This window comes from Eschscholzia californica, unplaced genomic scaffold (assembly GCF_041429995.1).
Source record: "Eschscholzia californica isolate CP2 unplaced genomic scaffold, dmEscCali1.0.p SCAF_6, whole genome shotgun sequence".
NCBI classification, from domain to species: Eukaryota; Viridiplantae; Streptophyta; class Magnoliopsida; order Ranunculales; family Papaveraceae; genus Eschscholzia; species Eschscholzia californica.
Window position 1 is genome coordinate 28,915,521 of NW_028238483.1, and position 7,292 is coordinate 28,922,812.

A 7,292-nucleotide genomic window follows, 5' to 3' on the forward strand; every position below is an offset into this window, starting at 1 on the left:
AACCACCATCATATTTGATCAAAGTAACAAAAATCAACAGTCAAAGTAACAAAAATCAACAGAAAGAACAAGATCCATGCTTCAATATATTTGAGTAAGAACTATGAATTGAATGAAAAAAACAGCAAAATAGATAGATATTACCTCTACCAACGACGAAGAAGAAGAAACTACGACCCTCTCTACCTCACTCTCACACCGTCGCCAGAAACCCTAATATGGTGTTCATTGACTGCATACCAGAGGCTCAAAGAAATGATAAAATCAAGTTCATACAGACTGAAAATAACAACAAAACCAGATTCTGCAACGAATTAGAAATGGAAGATCAGAAGAAGAATGGAAGATTTCGTGAAGAAATTTCGAAGAAGGAGAATCAGGAAGAAGAAGAACCAAAACCTAAAAGTATTGGTGTCGTTTGAGAGAGAAGAGAGTGTTTTAGTGGGTAGGGGTATTCTGGGAATGAAAAAAGAAAGAAATGACCTGATTGTTAATTATCAATATTATTATAAACTTTACCCATTATAATACATAATATTTTGGTAACTTCCAACTAATAGAAAAAGATCTTGGCTTTTTTTGTTATTATGATATTTTTTCCAACCTAAAAAGTCATTTTTCCAAAAATATATACATAGTATTTGTGGACTCGGTAAATTTTTTTTTTTTTTTTATGAAGAGTGGACTCCGTAAATTGAATAAGGTATTTGTGCTTTAACCCAAGCATTCACTAAAATATCCAGTATTCAAGATCTTGTAGTTTTATATAAGATTTCTGAAATACATAATTTCTCTCTTATTTCTTCCACACCTTTTTTTATATCAAGGGAAGTTAAAAAAATTCTAAAAAAATTGCCCGTGTTCATACATGCACGTAGGTGTGTAGTCCGATTTTTCATATTTTCTAATGAGAGAATGATTATGTTGTGAATAGGAGGTCATGATTACATAAAATATCCATTCACGACTTTGTGCTTTTATATATTGTTATAAATTTATTAGGTATATCCCACTCAAAATGGTTCGACAGAAACGACAACTTCTCACAAGAAGTAATAAGAGAAGAGAGTTAGAGATGGAGCTTAGGGCTGGGGAAAAAAATCCGCCAATCCAAAACCCGTCACGGATATTCGAGTCTGTTACAGCCCGCGAGTACCCAAAATTCCAAGGCGAGTTTAGCCCGACTGATCTGATGAAATCAACGGGTCGGGTACGGGTTTTGAACTGCTACCCGGCATCCCGCCCGAACCCACCCGATATTCTTTACCCGACATAACCCGCTTAATAATGTCATCCATTTATACGGTAATACCTATGCACATTATATGTATGCTTGCTTGTATGTATTTATGTATGCATGTATAACATATATATAGAATATTTTTAAAGTATTGAAGTGCATAATACATACATACATATATTGTTGTCCAAGTGCGGAGTGTCTTTGACACAACATTGTTAAGAGAAACTAAATTAAATTTTAGTTTCAATAGAAATTTTGATACCATCGGAATAGAAATATTTCAGTCATTTCGGCCGAAATATTTTGAAACTTTGGTGGAAACCCGATACTCGACCACCTGATACCCGAGAAACCCGAAAAATTTGACGGGTTTTGGACACTCGAATTTTTTAAATAACCCACCCGATTAAACCCGAAAGTCCGAATGGATAGAGAGTTTCAAATCCCGACCGGCCCAATCCGATGAATGACATGAAGCCGACCAGCCCGGACCGATTCCCACCTTTATTAGAGCCTATGGGCAACCAAGGGATTGTTCAGAAACAAAAATCTAAATCGACAAGTACAAAAGGAATTCGATTGCAGATTTACAATGGCATGACAATCATATCATGTGAAGATGTATATTTATTAATTCGGAATCAAAGCATTACAGTTTGATTTCGAATCTATTATATCATTTTCAAAATAAGATCAACTTAAAAGAAGAATCATTTAATTAAATATTCAATTTTTTGAATTTAAGGCTAAAGAGGATGGAATTGTAGGTTCTTTCAAATCAGTGATCTTTCAAGTATTTGGCTTATGATTGAAATTTTTTTCCAATTAAAGATTAGGAATATAGAAGCTGATATAAAATTGGACCTACAATTACATTAGTCTTTTACCCTATCATTATAGGGGTAAAAGACTAATGTAACTGATGGGTAAGTCTCGTCGGCTCTCTCTCTCTTTCTCTAACTGATCGAAAGTTGTGGTAGGCTGTCTCTCTCTAAACGAAGGTGAACTGTCACCGGATCTCTTTCACTCTCACTATCTCTTTAAATGAAGGTTTGAAAGCTTAACCCTTGCCAGATCCGACGAGGGTTTCGAAGAAAACGGGTAAATGATCCTCGTCATATCTGACGAGGGTTCAAACAAGATAACACTTGCCAGATCCGGCAAGGATTCACAGATCTCTTGATGTTGGTTGTGTGTGTTGTGTGGTGGTGATCGTAGTGTGCGGTGGTGGTCGTAGTGTGCGGTGGTGGACGTAGTGCACGGTGGTGGCCTGGTGTGTGGTGGTGTCGATGTTGTGTTGGTCTTGTGGTCTGGGTTGTCATGACAGTGTGGTGGTTTTGTCGGTGGTTTGTGGTGGTTTTATCGGTGGTGGTGGTATGGTTTTGTTGTGGTGGTGCTGATTGTTTTGCCGGTGGTGGTGTTCACTGTTGGGACAAAAAATTCTGAAGTACAAGGACAAAATATATCATTTATCGAATTTCACTAATTGGACCAATTTTTCAGACTTGTTTAGAAGTTTGAAATATGTGAGATATTTTTCAGCCAATTCAGACCTTGATCCAATTCAACCAAATTTTCAGATCCGAAATCTGAATTGAAACCGCATCCAAATTTCAGATCTGAAAAGATAAAAAAAAAAAAAACAGCAACTTAGACAAAAATGTAACTCACTATAGGAATGGTCTGGCCTGCAAAACTTATTAGGAGGAAATTAATCATTCCAAAATGTTGACTGCTGCACGTACACTCTTCATCACACTAAAATAGGAAATTAATCAGACCAACACAAGATCTGTGCATTTCTGTTAGGGAAAGGGCATGAACAAATAGGAAATTAATCAGACCAAAATGTTGACTGCCGCACGTACCACTCTTGATTATGAACACAATCTTCTTGTTCCCCACAAAGATCAAATTTCAATCTTCACAATCACAGAAAAAAAAAAAAGCAATTCCCCCTATCCATCTATCTGAATTCATCATTTCCCTATTTGCCTTGTTGCCCATTTCAATCATTTTCTTTGGTGCATCTTATTTCTCTGCAAACCTTAACTTGCAAATATTTTTAAAGCTAAAATTGTTTTATTAAAAGTGAATAGTTGTGTAGATTACTATTAAGTTTGATACTTGTAACTATTATAAGAACAACTAATAGCTCAGTTCCCTAAATAGAAAAAAATAAAAAAAATTAATAGCTCAGTTGATGGGACATGATTATGTGGTTCAGTAGTTATCGTATAATTACTACGTGACGTTTTGTCAAAATTCATACTATTACAGTACTAACAAATGTTATACGACCAAATTATATGTAGAAAAAGACTTAATATATCTGGTGAAACTTTCTTAATAGGTCCTACAAGATTAACCATTAAGATCAAGCTCTCTTTAATATAGGTCGGTAAAATTGAGAGGACCTCATCTAACGGATATCTAAAGCTCATTTTTATTACTACCGCTTTAAATATGAATACAACCGACAATTTCTATCAGATAAAGTTTTTGATAAATACAAGGGTAAAAATAAACCTACTATTCTTCCAAGCATTTGATATTAGAATGAGTTGAGTTGGGATCCAAATATAATAAGTTATAGTTCATTAGTTGATCATGAAAAGTCTATTGATTAAGAATCTAATTAACTATATAAACAGTTGAAAGGTATATAAAATTGAAATTAATTTGTGGGTCAAAGATAAAGAGGAGAAGGAGATAATGGAAGAGGTATAAAAATTGGTGGAACCCAGACAGTGGAAGAAACGGTGGGAAACCATCATTAGAATGAAGAAGACAATGTCATCATTTGCACATGTTTATGCACCACACAACTTCTTAAAAGACAAAGAGAAAAAATAAATAAAGTAGAAATCCCAATCAACAAACAACAAAAGTAGATTCATGAAACACTAAAGCAACCAAACAAACTGTGTCGTTCTTTTCTTTTTTGGATAATAGAAAACAACCCTAGAGGTAGCTCATATCATATCTAGTATTGTTTCACTTTTCATATTCTTATATACCCATTCTTTTATATCTAGTTTTATACTTGGGACAGATTTGGGGAGATTTCATTTAGAGAAAGAGATTAGAGAAATAAATAAAAATTATTGAAAAAAGAAAGATGTATCTGATTTGCATGCACTACACTTTCATTCTCTTCTTTTGTGAAGAAAATAATTATACAAATATGATTTAATATTTTAATGCTCTTTCACTTTATAGTTTCCCTTCGTGTGTATTAAAAATACATGAAGTTGTATTTGCTCTATGACGTCTGATTGTCGTGGGCTAAGAGTATACACGTACTTTACTTGCATATAAAGTATAAACTATTGCCATGTAGAAAGCTAAAATGCTTTTATCGAGTATAACATCGACGTTATGAAATATATGATATATCATTGACTTTTTGGTCATTATCAGTGCAACATAAAATTTCATTTTATTAATTGTAATCCACAAGGGATGAATTAGGGTAAGAATCACAAAATAGATGACAGGGATGTACTATAATCTAATCATATACATTATACATTATTCTTATACATGTAATCCTTCTTTAATAAATTTATCTAAACTTGGTATTGTTAAATCTGTATGATAGGAAAAACATCTTCACTGATAATTAACTAAATTATTTAGAACAACAACAAAAATTTTCTATAACGCATCACCAGTTTATACTAGTTATTCTAATACGTAAACTGACTCCAACTATCATTCTAAACCATGCACAACTAATTTTATGCAATAAGCCCCCACTTAAGAGCCTCCAATGATTTTGTATTTTAGACCATCTCCATAGCTCTCCAACAAAATTAGTGTCATTGTATTTTACTCAATTTATTATTTTGTCTTAAAAATTTGTCAATGGGTAACTTTTCAACTTGGGAATAGGTAAAGTATTTTCTTTGTTTTTTTTTTTCCTTCTTTTATACTTGGGAAATTGGGTGGAGAAGGATATTTTAAAGTTGAAAAATGTTAGAGATGGCTTAATTTATGGAAAGTAAATAAAGTTAGCTAGTGATGTGTTTGTAACATCATTGACATTTATATTCTTCTTAAGAAGATTTCCTTTCTCCTTTTTTACTTTTTTTGGTTTATTGTTTAGAGGGTCTAGTTAACTTTTGGATGATTAAGGAGAATTTGGTTGATTTGTTTGAAATTAAAAACATTAAGACAATTAAATAGGTCACGGGAGTAAACACGCGTGGTGAATAAATTGTCTTGTCTTGTAAGGGAAAAGTGGTCACAAAGTGTGCAGGTAAAAGGGTTTTTAATATGTTTGGTTATAGTGGATGACAGTAGTAGTATTAGTTTATTTATCTAAAAATACAATCATATTGAAGTGATGGCACTATAGAATTTGTTAAAGATTTCTTGAATTTTCTCCTCAACATTTTCTTTTCATTTTATTTCTACTTGGGACAAGTCTATTACCTTTATACCTTTTGTCTATGCTAGTTTTCTTCCAATGAACTCTTTATGTTTGTCGAGAAGAGTCTCAGACAGATAAATAAATCTCATATATACAGTTAAAGGTAAGGTGTTTAACTTCAATTTACGTAGAATATTAACATTTGAGTTCAATTTTCTTGGCCTTTAGAACAAAATATATATTCACCATAAGACATTATTTTTCTGCGCTAAACCCGTGGACATATATATAAGATTACAGTTAATGTCCTCTAGAAATTTAAGTGTTACACAGGTCTAACTATTTAACTTCACCAAGAATAGTTTCAAATAGATGGATAAATCTTCTGCACACAGTTAGAAGTAAGATATTCAACATTAATTTAAGCAAAATACTAACATTTGTGTTAAATTTGGTGATCACAAAAGATTCACCACGAGATATTTGTTGTACCCGCCAACCCCATGGACATATTAAATGAAAATCACACAATTAGTCACACACACACACACACACACACAATTAGTCACACACACACACACACACACAATTAGTCACACACACACACACACACACAATTAGTCACACACACACACACACACGTATATAGGTGATGTCTTCTAGAAATGTAAATGTTACACTAAGTCTTCTTAAGTAACTATTAAACATTTCTTCATCAAAAGAAAAAGTAACTATTAAACACAAACAATCACTGTAACTGTCCCTCGCGTCTTCTATAAAACACGAAAACAAAGGAAAATAAAATATATATATATATATATATATATATATATATATATATATATGCATATAATTTTTTTTTAATCTCGATAGTTTTCTAAGTATCGAATCGTTTAGACACCTAGTCTGTCATTTTTATCCATTCCTTAAGTATAGAGCAATCAATACTGTAAACTACACAAGACTCTACGGTCTACATAACTAATTGCTTATATAGCACTTGTATCGCCTCATGTCCAAAGGAATATGTTTAAGCACGTCCCAACAATTCATAGAAGAGACAAAATCAGACATAATCTCCTATATTAATTGAATCGATCAACCCTTAAAACCTATTGTGCAAGCCAAATACACTTCTATTCTAAAAGCGGAAGGTAAACCAACTAATAAAGTCTAGTTCCAAACCAAACTACCAGTACCCTGTTAACCAGTCAGCACACGTCCATGCATCCTCATACAACCTATGTGATATAATATAATATGATTTTCAGGGTATAAAAACATAACTTTAAAGGTAAACCAAAGTAAACAAAAGATAAGATAATCAAAAATAAAATAAAATAAAGAATAACAACCAAGTGGCACCGCGCCACAACGTCTTGAATCCCCAACCTGCCACTTCAGATGAACCTCTAATTAGGCACCTGCGTGCTATTAACTGGTAGGGGGCGAGTAACTCATTTGGACGAGTTATACTGGTCTAAAAGTATAAAATGACAGTAAATTTTTTTCGATAGTTAATTATGCAAACATAAATATATTAATCCTGGACTAACATACAATAACAGACTTATCTGGCCACCCATAGTCGACTCTTAATTGGAGGACAGTTACCTAGATAACTCTATAGCACTTTGGCTGGTATCTTCCTGTACTCGCACTAATCAAATA